This window comes from Mercenaria mercenaria, chromosome 19 (assembly GCF_021730395.1).
Source record: "Mercenaria mercenaria strain notata chromosome 19, MADL_Memer_1, whole genome shotgun sequence".
Classification (NCBI taxonomy): domain Eukaryota; kingdom Metazoa; phylum Mollusca; class Bivalvia; order Venerida; family Veneridae; genus Mercenaria; species Mercenaria mercenaria.
This window is the reverse complement of record NC_069379.1, coordinates 41,013,689-41,030,585: the sequence shown is the minus strand read 5'-3', so window position 1 is coordinate 41,030,585 and position 16,897 is coordinate 41,013,689.

The following is a 16,897-nucleotide window of genomic DNA, read 5'->3' as shown; positions in this document are numbered from 1 at the left end:
TTTTTTCATAAGTCTATAAAAATTCTTTTTTTTTTAATTAAACTAAACAACTGTTTTTATCCACATTGTCCGTTACATGAATTTTACGCGAGTATTTCATATGTAAGAAAACGCTATTCATATTATACTTACGCATGCATTCTTTTCTGTTCTGGCCACGGTTTTTTGTTGTTATTTGTTGTTATTTATCTTTCGATTTTTGTTTGTTTTGTATTTCTTTTGTTGTACAATATTTTTTGGCTCTGTAAGTAGGTCAAAGATTGGCGGCTTTGACAGCTACGCCACTAAAATTCTTTATTGCCCACAGAGACCTACAGAATGATGTAAAGTTATTTAGTCTTATTCTAAAGCTGAAATTTATGAAAATTCGAGTTATGGATTAGGAAGATGAAACAGTAATTAAAAGTATGTGAATATTTCTGCAAAAGGTTGGTCCAAAGTGAGCTTGATCTCGACGGGCCCAGCAAAATTTGATCGAGTGATCGGTTGTTCGATAGAATTGAGATATTGAACCAAAATTTGAGGTCCTGTTTGGCGTCATATAACCTATACTGTGTTGGTGCGCCGTAAAACCCAAATAAATAAATATGTTCGAGAGAATGGTAGTGTCCGAATTGCTCGAGTTCGAGTTAACGAAGTTTAACAAAGTTTGACTGTATATAGTATATAAAGTCTTTCCATTCGTGTAATGTTTATGTTCTGTAAAATCCGCCAGTTATATCACTAGTTGGCTTAATGTTTTTGAAAAACGTTTGTTCCAGTACATAACTTTAGATAGCATAACTTTTTCAAATCTCAAAAATAAGATAGAAGGATATTATTTAAATTATTTAGTTTGTGAGAAAGCTATAGATATAGCAAATGGACAAGCTCTGCTGGAAGACGAGAACAACAGTAAGGTTGGCGCCATTGCAATTGTCATCTGCGAAGAAGGGTATACAGCCAAAAAAGACTTCATAATGTGCCTCGAAAGTGGAAAATGGGAAACATCTAAATGCACAAAGAAAGGTAAGGTCTTTGGTGAACAGTCACGTAAAAATAGAGACAAACATGCAATTATCGACTACATTTATGAACGCTGCAATCATATTGAGAGGATAAAAAAGATTATTGGACATACATAACTGAAAAGAAAATTCAAGTTTAAGTTATCGAATTAAGAAAAGTAAAAAGCTCTTATTCTAGTAAGTGTTTTTCTTTGTTAAGAAATGCATTGAGCATTACTGAAGTGAATGTGTAAAAGCATTTTTTATGTCAGTCTGCATTACATGATTATTGATGTCGCCTCTAAGAGGTAGGTACAAAAAAGCTTAAAGTACCTGTGCATTTTAGAATGATTTCTAAATATTATACTACCACTAGCTGTATATGTTTACAATTTACTGACAAGTTGAGGCCATGCTTGAGCAGAATATCGTTAAAGGAATGCCAAAAAGTCTATGCCAACCTTAAACAAGAATACTGATATAATTGAAACAATTACAAGCCCTTTATTCGCAGAAATAAAATATGTGAACAGATTCTTTTGATGCATATAACGCGACCAATTTACTTACCTTTAGCCTGCTAAATTTCTAATATGGACTGGTCCATCATTTAATTTGGACAATACCATTTATTATTTGTAGGGATGTTGAAAATTTACTGACTGTATAGCAAACAGTGCAGACCATGATCAGACTGCACGGACGTGCAGGCTGATCTTGGTCTGCAATGGTCGCAAAGGCAGAATCACTTGCCGCCAGCAGGCTAAAGGTTAACCATTACCCTGCTGAATTTCTATAATGAACTGGTCCATTTTTCAATTTGGACAGTATCATTAACTGAAAACAGCCCAGGGAGTGGGGTGTAGCTGCAAAATATCTATTGATAAAAAATATACCATTCTGTAAAGTGTGTACTATTTGCAACAGTTGATTTTGCTAATACACATGAATTTATTTGGATATACGATTAGCAAGATGATCATATTCAGTTATATGAAAAACGATATTGTCATTACAATTACAAATTGTACTGGCATTTATAGACCCAGGCCATGATTTTTAGTCTCAACGTGATTTGCAATTTTAATACATGTATTTCCCGAATTAATGAAAGAGCACATATCAGAGGAATTAACGAAATAACGTTCGCGCAAATTTACAAATTGTGTTATATTGAACGGGTTGTTTTCAGACATTTAGATAGCATCTCAACAATAAGCATTTAATATTTTACATTCTAGAATATTATTTCAAATATTTAGTTTGTGAGGAAACCGTTAATATCGCAAATGGGCATGCTGTGTTGGATAATGATAATAAGAGAAAGGTAGGCGCGACTGCAACTGTCGTCTGCGACAACGGTTATACAACAGAAAAGAAGTCAATTACGTGCCTTAAAAGTGGAAAATGGGAACTTTCAAGCTGCTCTAGAATAGGTAAGTTACATAAGTAACACACATCTAAACAATACTTGGGATACAGGTGTTCCTGAATGCAGTCTTTGCACAATAGAGAAATATTAAATAAAGGAAAGAGAAAAATAACATTCAAAGAAAGTTTATCGTTCTTAGTCGAATGAATTTGTTTACTTGATAAATAAATGCATTGAGCATTGCTATAATGAATTGATGAAAACATATTTCATATATGAACAGCGCCATTTGTATTATCATGATTATTCGACTGTTGCCATGTCGCCTCCAAATCTCTTTCGATAAATACCATTCGCACAAAGTTTTTTTTAATAGATAATGTGAGTATCATCTCTTGAGTGCGTAGTCAAAAAAGACTTTTCTAGAAAAATTCATATCTGTATTTATATGTCATTTAAAATTTGTAGTTTTAAATTTGCTATTCACAACTTCGCAGTTTTAATAAAAGTAGGACAAATCAGAGGAAATTCGCAAAATATATTTCGAGCAAACTGTTAGTGTTCATAGTATTAAAAGAGTTGTATCCAGCAGTCCTTAAAGCGTCTCAGAAATCAGATAAAAATATGTAACAGACTGTAATTATTATTACTTTTATTATCATTATTATAATTATTATTATATTATATATACTATATTACTTCAAATGTTTAGTTTGTGAGAAGTCTTTTGATATCGCACATGGACGTGCTGTGTTGGATGATGGCAATAACATAGAGTTAGGTGCTACTGCAACTGTCATCTGCGATGAAGGTTATACAACAAAGAATGAGTCAATTATGTGTCTCGAAAGTGGAGAATGGGAAATATCCAATTGCTCCAAGATAGGTAAGTTTCACTATGACAAATCAAGAGTAACGCGCATTCTTTGTACAATTCACAGACCTTACTTAACAGAAACAAACATGCAACTCATGGTTACATTTACAAGCTCTATAATCTTATTTGATAATAGATTATAGGAAGTTAAACTGAGAAGAAAATTCTCCTTAATATTATAAGAAAGAATAAAAATTAAAAAAAAATGATTTTTTAGAAAAAGTAAAACAATCTTAGTCTAATAGATTTGTTTTCTTCGCTAGTGAAGGCATTAATTCTACTTTTTTGACTTTAGATCGGTAAATACTCAATTTATCATAACTTAGTTGTAAGCGAATATCTGATAATAAATGATTAGGAAATTAGGCTGAGCTCATGGTCAATGCTTAGTGCATATTCAGGCGAAGTTAACAATCTGTTTAAGTATAAGAATAACATTCAAACAAGAAAATTTAGCATTTCAATGGCTAAGGTTTTGAATTATTACAAAAATGGTGATGATCATGTGTCACTTCAGACAAAATTAGTGTTGTTTTTTATATGCTTCCAACACGACATTTTTAAAGCACGTAAATATGTTGTTATTCTAATTCCATGATGGTAATTATATTCGATTAGCACGATCAGATTGAATTATATGAAAACCGACATAACAGTAAAAAAAATGATACTGGGATAAGACCCAGGTCGTTTGTTTTGCCCGACGTCTTTTGAACTATTCTATCATTATCATCACACCACATGAAATGTTTATTTACGTTTTTACCATATATTATTTCTTCATTTAAATAACAAAAAAGTCATTCTAATTCATGTTGTTTAATTTCTTCAAACAAATGTAAATGTGACGGTTTAACTTTAAGTTGAAATTATCATTATCAAATACGACTTTTACATGCCGTGCCTTTGTGTTTCCATTACGTGTGTTAGAGATTCACCTTGAGGGAATTACTTTTATTTACACTGTCCCGTGTCTTTGGAACATAGTGTGGTTGGGTGCGCACCATAAACCAATTTAAGCTCCCCAGTGGTGTTTTTGCCATTGCCCGTTCCAAGGCGGTGGCCTACTGTGTTCCTTTGTTTGTTCGTCTTGTCCTGTGTGTTGGCTTTGTGTGCGAGTGTGCGTGTTGTTGTGTGTACGTCAACGTGCTTCGGGTTTCGTTTTGGGGAGGCTGCGTTTTCGGTACGTGGTATTCCCTGTTTGATATTTGTCTGTTTTTACTCAAATATGTAAGTAATTCATATGGTATATGTAGTTAATGTGGCAAAAGCAGGATCGTCCATGGATTTAAGGTTTTAAGTCAAAACATCATGTATGCCTATATTTAATGGATACAAATGGCTTAATTTACAGATAATAAGGTTCTTGCTTGCGATTTCGAAATCCTTGGTGATAAGTCATGTCGGTATGAATCAGTCGGCAAAACAAGATATGCATGGACGCGAAACAATGGACAAACAGACACATGGCACACTGGACCTACTGCTGATCATACAGTGGGAGGATGTACGTCTACTGTTTTTTCTTTTCTCCTTCGCTCATTCGCACATAATATTGCAGGAAAGAGATCAATGGTTTATTCTGTGTTTGGAAATTGATTATAGAATACAGGAAGAGGTTGTTTTTGTCAAATTAAATCTAGCTGTAGTAGCCGCCTTGTGACTTATTTGAAGACATATGACAAATCTTTCTGCTTATAATGTGATCATCAAACTCAAATATATCTTATCCGGTGAAAAAATGAGGAACAACATATGAAAAGTGGATTTTACATTATATAGCAATTGGCAGGTGTTGTCTTAGCCTTGAATATGTATGTCATATTAGCAAAAACATGAAAGCTGCCAATGTAAGATAAGAGTAATGATTTAAATAACAATATCTGCTGTTGTGATAAATATATTTTCTACAACGACTGTAAGGATTTTATTCTTTCATGCACAATTTAAGTCTTTAAGACGATTAGTATAGATTCTAATTTTTCCGAAATTCTTTTAAGTTTCTTTTTTTAAATTTTACATTTTACTCATTTCTTACAGCTCAGCAACTTCATTAATAGTTTGAAGCTAACCGGTCGGTCTTCTGTTCATTGAGAATTATTATATATGTCCTAAATTGGCTGTTTGATCGCCGTGTTTGGTAGAAATATGTGCTAATGCATCTTTAAACTAAACAAAAATAATGAAGTTAACGTATATCAACCTACACACGATAGAATGGAATTAATCAATTTCGCAAATATCTATTTTTAAATACACCAGAAAATCTTAATTAAAGATTTTTTTAAACATTAAGGTAAAACCCAAAGTAAGAAAAAGATTTGGTTAATTTTGTAATTTCTTTACTTATTATCTTTAATTTCTTTTAGCACTTGCACTCTATTATAATTATGTCGCTGGTAAACTGGTATATCAATGTTAACTAAATAACTTAATTTCAGACTGGGGCCATTACCTGTACCTCGAATCTAACGCTCCTGCGGACTATCAAGACATCGCTAAGCTATATTTTGATCCCATTACCGGGGGCCAAGATTACTGTTTAACTTTATGGTACCACATGTATGGTTCTCATATAGATTATATGTCCATTGTTCTCGAGGTTAGTATTTATTGCGTTTGGTTCCTGAAGTATGGTTCTGTTATAGAATATTATATCCACATCACTTGATGTTAGTAATTATTGAATTTAGTTCCAAGTGCTTCGTTCTGATAAAGATTTGTATGTCCATAAGTTTCGAGGTAATTATTTTTTATTTGGTTACACATGTATGGTTCTGAAAGAAATTGAATATGTTCAAGTCTCTAGGTTAGTGTGTATTGTTTTAGTTGCGCAAGGCCGGTAGAAAAAGTATATCAATGTTTTTCCATGTATCTAAATAAAATTGAGTAGAAAATGTGTAAGAGCCAGGTATTTGTAGCTCAATCGGAAGGGACCATCGGAACGATATTCACAAACCATTTTTCAAGTTTTTGTCTGGCAGCACAATTGTTTGGCACTGAAAGTGGAGCCATGATGACATTACTGAGCTGATTTTCGAACATAAAGATATCAGTTATAGGATATCTGGAAAGTTTCAGTATTTCTTGATACAAAATGGTTTCATAATATCAAAATTAGATCTTAATATCAATAAATCGATTTCTTAATATCAGAAAATGAATTTTGATATCACAAATGTCTAAAAACTAGAGGAAAGCGGCGCAAGGTAAGTTTGTATAACTTTAGCGACACATCTTTAATGTTTTTGATATAGATTACATGTCCATAATTCTCGAATTAATATGTACTGGTTTCAGCTACCACATGCATGATTCTAACAGAGATGACTTATCAATAAGTTTCAAATTTAACTTGCAATTCAACTAATATTCATAGATCAAAGAAATCTTAGAATACTCTTTTGAAGTTTTGTCCAGACCCGATTCCCCATAATTGGCCAGTCGAACGATATTCTCCTGTTCAAATTCTGACCGATGTCAACGTACAACTAAGCGTTGCTTTTATAGAACGAGCCGCTATATTTACTCCAATTCACAACAAATTACAAATGCATTTCAAAATAGATTTCAAACTGTTTTAAGGACACAGCTAATTACAATTCACAATATTTTTTAAGGACACAGTCACAAACGGCATGACTGAGATAATTCGTGTATCTGGTGACCAGGGTAACACGTGGTACCCTGCTGCGTTTAAAATCACAGCGGATAATGTTCCAAACGACTTCAGGATCGTGATAGAAGCTCAACGAGGTCGAGGAATCAAATCAGATTACGCAGTAGATGACTTGGTTGTCACAAAGGGATCGTGTGCAGGTTATAAAAGTTTACCTATTATAAAAAAGAAACAACTCAATTACATGGTTTATGATCCCAGTGGAGTCTCGGCGGATGCCACTGGGATGATAAAATTCCGCCGGGTAAATCATTCATTCAACGAGATTGTTTTACAAAGAACTGGGATATTATTTGTACTTCTCTAGTTGTAGAAGAAAATACTGGTGAAACGCAATTTCCAGGTTTAAACACTCCAGTCTTAGTTTCCAAGGCGGTGCCCTATTATGTTCCACTATACATTAGTTTTTTTCTTCGTTATCTGTATGTTTCACTTGTCTGTGATATCTATTATTCTCATGATGTACTGATGAACAATGTGAAAATACAATGTGCTGTTCAGTTTGATAAGGGTTACCATAGCATACTTGTTTACCGCACAGGATCTTTGTACGTTTCCAATTTTTTTAAATAAATAAAACTTGTAAGAAAGTCGTTTGGAAGCATATTTCGACCATGCAGACAAATAACAAAGACTGCTTGAGTATGTCCATGAGGGTAATGAAATGTACAGCACCCTTTCGTCCCCAGCCAGTGGAATTCCTTTATATTGAAACTGTTTGTGCTACATCGTCCCAAAGGACAAAAAATATAAATATAGTCACACTGTCAAATAAAATCGAGATGAGAATCCGTTGGAAGCATAAAATGCAACCAAGCAAAGTAGTAGCAGACTTGATTGAGTCTGTACATCAGAGGAAATAGGCAACACACCTCACTTTGCTTAGAATCGGCTTTAGTGAAATTTTATTGCGATATTGAATGGACCCAATGATGGCGAAGGACAAGAAAATATAACTTAAAGTGTATCATTTATTGATGTTGCAAAAACGTGAAGTACGTTGTTTATCAAACGTTGTTTGCATAGATTGTGGTTCCGTACCTGGTGTTGAAAATGGTAAAGTCAAACTAGTTGACCCTAGTAATTCGGAGGCAGGAGCCGAAGCCTCAGTCAGCTGCAACTTAGGTAACGGGGCGGAAAGAGAAAAAATAAAATGTCTTGTCAATGGTGAATGGGAGACACCAGTGTGTTCTATAAATGGTAAAGTTATGTTTTATAGTGTGGCACTGATGCTTCTCTGTTTTTTCCAAATAATCAAAACATTAATCAAAGAGTGTTGCATGGAATCTTGCAAAGACAGATACAAAGATAAATCATATATTTGTAAAATTGTACGCCGTTTTCATACAAGTTATAACACCTGTAAGGAAATTCTGATGCGATATATGTTTTACTCTGAGTATGAATCATGCATTAAGTATATCATGACTTATCGAAGAAATGCTTGTTCAGCAAACATAATATTTCTGTGAGCTAGACATAGCTTCTAAGGGGACTTTCGAATCGAATGGAGTCTGAAATATGCGTGAGTCTACATATAACCTATAGAAAAGTCAAAAGCTACCGGTATCCCAATGGGATGATACAATTCCACGGAGAAATACCTCATTCATCGGCTTTTTTTGCATAGCCGAGATATTTTTGTATATCTTTTAATTGTAGAAAAAATCTTGATGAAACGTGTGTTTGCACGCATTTTCCCGGTATAAACATTCTAGCATTAGTTTCCAAGTTGGTGCCTTACTATGTTCCGCAATACGTTAATTTTTAGTCTTCAATATCTGTATATTTCATTTGTCTGTGATTATTACTATTCTGATGATGTACACATAATCCATAAAAGTAATGCTAGGTGTTGTTCGATTTGATAAGGGTAACATTCTTGTTTTCTTTCTACATGATTGTTGTACATTAAGTCCCTTCATTAAATCAATATGATTTGTAAGAAAATACTTTAGAAGCATATGAGGCAACCATGCAAACACATGTCAGACTCAGTTTGATTGTGTCTGTTCGTGAGGAATAATGAAATGCGTAACATTTCTCGTGCCCCCTCACCCTCCCTCCACCCCAGCGCCGGCTTAAACGGAATTCTGTTGTAGTGATACTGAATGTATTACAAAGTCCTAACGTAAAAGAAAATATAGGTCTAAGATCTATAACTTATGCGGCAAAATATTTTTGTATGAAATACATGTTTATAAAATATTGGTTGCATAGATTGCGGTTCTGTACCGGGTGTTGCAAACGGTAAAGTCAGTCTAGATGATCCTAGCAATTCGGAGGTAGGAGCCGAGGCCAAAGTCAACTGCAATTTAGGATACGGGGCGGAAAAAGAAAGAATAAAATGCCTGGTCAATGGTGAATGGGAGGCACCGATATGTTCTATAAATGGTAATGTAAAACGTTATGTTTTGTAGTGTTGTACAGGTGCATCTCCATTCTTCCAAATAATCAAAACATCAGTCAAAGAAATTTGCATGCAATCTTTTGAAGACAGATACACAGATAAATTACATGTTATAACATCAGTTAGCAAATTCAGAAGCGACAACATATATATAGTAGTTGGTTTACTCTAAGTATGTATCATGTATATCATGAATTGTCGTAGAAATGCTTGCTCAGCGTATATAATACATGTATGAGCAACACATAGCTTCCAAGGAGGGACCATACTTTTTTAATCAAACAAAGTCTGAAATTAGCGTAGAACACACACATCATATAAACCTATTGAAAATTAATGTGGAACTCAGTGGAATCCAAGAGGAATCCAATTGGGATGATAATCTCCCGCCGGGGAAATCATTCATTCATCGAGATTGTTCTGCAAAAAGAAAACGGGATATCATTTGTACTCTTCTATTTGTTGAAAAATTTACGGGTGAAACGTGAAGGTTTCTACGCAATTTCCCGGTATAAACAATCCAGTTTTAGTTTTCAAGTCGTTCCCTACTATGTTCCCCTATATGTTAGTTTTGTCTTCCTTATCTGTATGTTTTATTTTTCTGTGATTATCAATATTTTGATGATCTACACATGATCCATACAAGAAAATACAAGGTATTGTTCGATTTGATAAGAGTTACATTCTTTATTTCTAAAGGATTTTTGTACATCCACCCTCTTCGTTAAATCAATAAGATCTGTAAAAAAAACCTTTAGAAACAAACGCAGAAACCATGCAAACACATAGCAGAATCTGTTCATGAGGAGTAGTGAAATGTTCAACACTCACGACCCCCGCCTTCCCAGCCCCGGCTTAAGCGGAATTCTAGTGAAACTGAACGTACTACATGGCTCCAAAGTAAAAGAAAATATATATGTCTATGATATGGTAAAAGCTTTCAATATGAAAAACATGTTTATAACATTTTGGTTACATAGATTGCGGTTCTGTACCGGATGTTGTAAATGGTAATGTCAGACTAGTTGATCCTAGCAATTCGGAGGTAGGTGCCGAAGCCAAAGTCAAATGCAATTTAGGATACGGAGCGGAAAAAGAAAGAATAAAATGCTTGATCGATGGTGAATGGGAGACACCGATGTGTTCTATTAATGGTAATGTTAAACGTTATGTTTTGTAGTGTTGTACGGATGCGTCTCTGTTTTTCCAAATAATCAAAACATCAATCAAAGAAATTTGTATGAAATCTTTTAAAGACAGATACACAGATAAATTACACTTAGCAGACGCAATTTGCTTGTGTCTGTTAATGAGGAGAAATGAAATGTGCAACATCCATCACGCCCCTAGCGCCGGCTCAATCTAAATGTAGTCAATTGAATAAGTAGCAGACTACGTTTGATTGAGTCTGTTTATAAGAGAAACCATAGCACTGGCTTTAGCCGAATTCTATTACACAGATTTTGAACGGACTCCATGATCCCATAAGAACAAGAAAATATAAGTCTAAAGTTTATCAATTATTGATACGGCAAAAACGTTTATAATTTATGAAATACATGTTTAACTTATGCTTTTTTGCACAGATTGTGGTGCTGTACCGGATGTTGCAAATGGTAAAGCCAAGCTAGTTGACCCTAGCAATTCGGAGGCAGGAGCCAAAGCCAAAGTCAACTGCAATTTTGGGTACAGGGCGGAAAGAGAAAGAATAAAATGCCTTGTCAATGGTGAATGGGAGACACCGGCGTGTTCTATAAATGGTATAGTTATACATTACGTTTTAGAGTTTTATCTATGCCTCACTTTTATTACAACAAATCAAAACAGCAATTAAAGAGTGTTGCATGAAATATTTCAAGGACAGACATACACAGATAAGTCACTGTTTGTCACTGTTAGTGAAATTATACGCCATTTTCGACACCAGTAATCAAATTCTCAAGCGATATATATTGGCGTTGTTTCAATTTAAGGTTGTCGTAAGTTCGGTTAGACAGATATAAACAGTGTTTCCGCTATAAAAAGGTGATACGCGAAACTGCTAGAATTTCTATTCTTTAGACGTATTCCAGTAAAGATTCATAAAATAATATAATAAAATTTAACTCACATTATTGCAGTGATTTATACATTTTTTGTTCAGTTGGGAGAGTAATAATCACATTCACTGTACTGGCAAAATTCTTTTTCTTTCTCTTTGTCAGTATGTCATGATGTTAAAAAGTCCTACGGAAGGATATCGCATACTCAATAATTCATAAAATTAGCCAGCATCTCAACAATGAGAGTATTATGTCTTATATAAAATATTATAATTTCAAATATTTAGTTTGTGATAAGACCGCTGATATTGCAAATGGACATGCTGTGTTGGATAATAAGAGTAACAGAAAGGTAGGTGCAACTGCAACTGTCGTCTGCGAGTACGGTTATATAACAAAGAAAGAGTCAATTACGTGCCTCAAAAGTGGAGAATGGGAAACTTCAAGCTGCTCCAAAATAGGTAAGTTTCACTATGACAAATTAGGGATAATACTCCTCAAAAATATATAATCAGAAAACTCTAATATGCTTGTTTCTGTTAAAACTAGGGCTGGGACGATTTCTAAATTTTGAAATCGGTAAATCTAAATCATTTGTATGAAATCGAATCGAACCGGTTGATCGGCCGCCATATTCAAAATGCCTGTTTTCTTTCCTGACGACGTATCAATGTACTTGCAGCAGCGGACTTCGTCAAGAATTTACGGACTTTATCGTTTGCAATTAATGTGATGATTTTAGAGTACTTTTTTAGATATATCTGAGGCAAATCTGAGACCATTAATTATGTTCAAGTTAATGTCTTGTAGAGGAAATATATTGCGGGTCTATCATAAAGTACGTGATGGTCAAAAAATGTAAAAAGTACAATTCGTGTTTATTGTTTGAGAGCGATTAGCGGTTTTGCAAAATTGAAACCGGGTTTACATAGTAATCGAAGAATCGAATCCGATTAACCGAGTAATCGTCCCAGTCCTAGTTAAAACACACTTAGGCTAGAATGACGTCACATTAACGTGCGGTGACGTCAAAGTTTTTGTTGCGACCAAGAAAGAGCACTTCTATATTTTATTTACTGTTTAAGAAATAATAAATCTGTTCCTATATTTTATCAGTTAATAAAATATGGGCAGGAGTTTGGATGCGTAATAATTAAATCACGAGTGCGCAGCACGAGTGATTTAATTATTCGCATCCAAACGACTGCCCATGTTTTATTAATTGATAAAATTATTGGAACATATTTATTATTTCGATTCTAACAACGCAAATAATTCGCATTTTACAGTACTACATTTTCAGCGTAATACGTCATTCGGGTCATATGCCGTTACAATTTACCCCCTATGGTTAGAAAGTGTTGCATAGCCAATGGAACGTATATATATTTGTTTATTTTTTATCAGAATTTTGAGAAGTATATATAATGTAGTAATCTAACAGCTCGCAAACTAATTATGAACAGAATCATCAAAATAAGCGAGTTGACCCTGTATTACGAGTGACGAGATTAACTTTTATATGACGTCACATCATTATGACGTCATACTTTATGTCATACATTTATGACGTCACCGCTGAATCATAATTAAGCTAACTGAATTCGCTCGTGGAGATCAGAGCGTGTTTTACGGACCTACACATAGGTCAGTATGACTTTTTATTATATTTATGTTTTTGAAATGCTGTTTTCAACCGTTTGGCCCTGAAATAATTCGTATGTAATGGAAGTAAAGTAGAATCTCTTATGTTACAATCATAGGGGGGTGAAATGTAACAGCCAACCATATTTTATCGTAGATTCATGTATAGGCGATTTCGCTATATGTTTATATAGCAATTGCTGCGGATCGTGTTAGAATTTAGATAAAGGGCAAATTAGAATCGAAATAATTTATAGCACAAGCGTGTTTTAACACTAGTTATACACTCGGGTGGTAATGCGTCGTTCAAATAATTTCTCTCGGGCTTCGCCCTCGTGCATAAAAATTGTTAACTTAAAAGCACTCTTTTGCAATGAATTATTTCTTAAGTAACACACGTAAAGCTTGATTTAGGATATGTGTTTCTGCATTTCTAGTACATTGTACACACTTTTCCAAGCTGGTATAATCAGGCAACAGATGATTACATTAAAGAGCTTTTCAAACATATTTAATAATCAATTAATGTGATGTTATTGTAAGGAAAGATAAAGAAATTATATGACGCATATTTGAGAAAATGTTTACAAACAAATGAAAGTGAAAATGACACTCAAACAATGAAACCATCTTTGAAGGAATGCTTTGTTTATTTGTTTAGGGAATAGATTGAACACTGCTATAATGAATTGATAAAACATATTTCATATATGAAGCGCATACTGTATTATTCTATTGCCATGTCGCTTCCAAAACCCTTGACAATTACCATTCGAACAAAATTTAGTTTCGCTAAGTAACGTTAGTTTAATCCCTTTAGAGCGTAGACTTTTCTCGAAACGTTCATATCAGTATATGTCATTTGAAATTGAAATGGTTGTTTTCCGTAGTCTTTAAAACATCTCAGTAATCAAATGAAGATATGTTACATACTATCACTATTATGTATATGTTATTGTCATCATATACTATATAATTTCTAATGTTTAGTTTGTGAGAAGACTTTTGATATCGCAAATGGACGTGCTGTGTTGGATGATGGCAATAACATAGAGTTAGGTGCAACTGCAACTGTTATCTGCGATGAAGGTTATACAACAAAAAATAAGTCAATTATGTGCCTCGAAAGCGGAGAATGGGAAATATCCAACTGCTCCAAGATTGGTAAGTTTCACTTTGACAAATTAAGAGTAACACTCTTCAAAATTATGGTTCAGGATACATGTGTTGTTGTACAATCTACAGACCTTACTTAGCAGATACAGACATGAATCTAGGAGTTAAATTTATGAGTGTTTCAATAATATTTGCTAACAGATTATAGAAAGTTAGATTGAGAAGAAAATTCTCCCTAATATATGACATATGAAATGCGAAAAATGTAAACAATCTTAGTTCAAAAGTTTTGTTTTATTTGGTAAGTGAATGTGCATTAAATAATGGATAAGAGAAAATGATAGAATAATGTTGCATATGAAAACAGCGATTTGTATTTAACGATTATTGACAGATTGGTATTCACGTTTCGAGTCTGAAACTTAACCCTAACCCTGCCAAATTTCTATACTGAACTTGTCTACCTTTCAGCTTGGACAGTACTATTAACTGTCAAAAGGGGTGGTTTCCAAAAAGATACTGACTGAATGGCAAACAGTGCAGATCATGGTCAGCCTGCACGGGTTCTGCATTGGTCGCAAATGCAGACTCACTCGTGCCCAGCATGATAGAAGTTGAAGATAGTTTGGGTTCTTTGAACGTAGTGTCTCCTGTTAGATATTAATTCAAGCTTCTAGACTTAAGAACAGTAAATTAGCTCAAAAGGAAGAGCGCAGATCTACGATCACGGGGTCGTGAGTTCGAGCCCTGGGGTATGTTTTCCGTGACGATTTGATAAAAGGCACTTTGTCTAAAATCATTAGTCTTCCACCTCTGATTCATGTGGGGAAGTTGTCAGTTACTTGCAGAGAACAGAACTGTACTGGTGCAGAATCCAGGAACACTGGTTAGGTTAACTGTCCACCGATACATAACTGAAATACTGTTTAGAAACGATGTTCAACTTAAAACAAACAAACAAACAAACAAATAAGAACGTTAAATATTCAGTTTGTCATAACTTAGTTGCAAGCGAATTAATGATTATGAAATATGACTGAGCTCATGATCGATGCTCAGTGCATATTGGCCGCTTCACACGAAATTTGTGTTTCGTTTCTATGCTTCCAAAAGGACCTTCTTAAAACATATAAAAGATAATAGGTAGGGGTAGATTTCTCGGGAGCAGAAAGCACCAAAAACACTTATTTGTTGTAATTCCATGGTGGTAATTGCATATGAATAGTACGTTTATATTGAATTAATAGTTACATTTATTCGGATATACGATTAGCACGATCATATTAATTTAAATGAAAATCGACCTTGTTATCACAGTTACAACTGATACTGGTATTTATAGACCAAGTTAATGATGTTTTGTCTGAACGTTTTATTGAACTGTTTTACCATTATGCACATCAATGTTGAAATGTATCGTATTTACTTTTTCACCATATATTATTTCTTCGTCTTAATCGTAAACAAAATCTAAAAAAGTCTTTTTATCTTATCATATTAATGGTTTAAAAAATTGTAAATGTGATGGCTTCACTTTAAGTCTGAAATTATCAAATACGGTTTATTCCAATATGTCAATTATTTAAATGAAATGAAAGGTTAATGTGGCAAAAGCTGGATCGTCCAAGGTCTTTAGGGGGCGTGGGCAGTGTTGCATTTTCCATTACTGCTCATGAACAGACTCAATCAAACCGAGTCTGCAATTTTCAATGTTTGCCTTGTTTTCGGTGCTTCCGGGGGATCTACTTTCCAGATTTTATTTAGAAGATTAAGTCAAAATTACTTATATGCCTGTATTTATTTAATGTACAAATGGCTTAATTTACAGATGATAAGGTTCTTGCTTGCGATTTCGAAATCCTTGACGATAGGTCATGTAAATATGAAACAATCGGCAAAGCAAGATACGCATGGAGTCGGAACAATGGACAAACAAAAACGTGGTACACTGGACCTACTGCTGATCATACAAGAGGAAAATGTACGTCTACTATTTGAGCCGCGCCATGAGAAAACCAACATAGTGGCATCCGCGCAGTCTGGTCAGGATCCATGCTGTTCGCTTTCGAAGTCTATTACAATCAGAAAAACTGTTAGCGAACAGCATGGATCCTGACCAGACTGCGCGGAATATTGAATCAATGCTGGTCGCAAAGCCATTATGTTGGTTTTCTCATGGCGCGGCTCATTTTCTTTTTTTTATTATTTCCGTCGTTCATTTTTATTGGTAGTGTATGTTTAAAGGGATACTTGGGTATTATTTCTGGAAATAATTTATTTATTTATTCTGTTGTTGATTTTTTTGGGGGGCAATTATAAAAGGATGCTGGAATAAGTTGTTCTGTCGAATTTGATATTGCTGTAGTAGCCGCAATAGGACTTATTTGAAGACGCGAAACATGACAAATCGTTCTGCCAAGAATTAGACCTTCAAACTCAAATATCTTACCTAGTCCGTTGTAAAAATGAGGAACCAAAAATGTGGAATATTACTTTACATAGCAATGTTCAGATATTGTCATAGCCTGGAATATGTATGTCGATCATGTAAGCAAATGCATGAAAATTGCGCTCTATCATAGGTAAAAAAGTTGTAATTTATATTAGCATATCAACCAGTTGTAAGAAATATATTTTCTACAATGATTTAAAGAATTTCATTTTTTTTTATCTCATTTTACTTGTGTATGTCTTTAAACTAATCTATTCCTCGATTTCCGTTCAACTTTTTTTCTAACATTTTACATTTTGCTAATTTCATAGACCTCGTA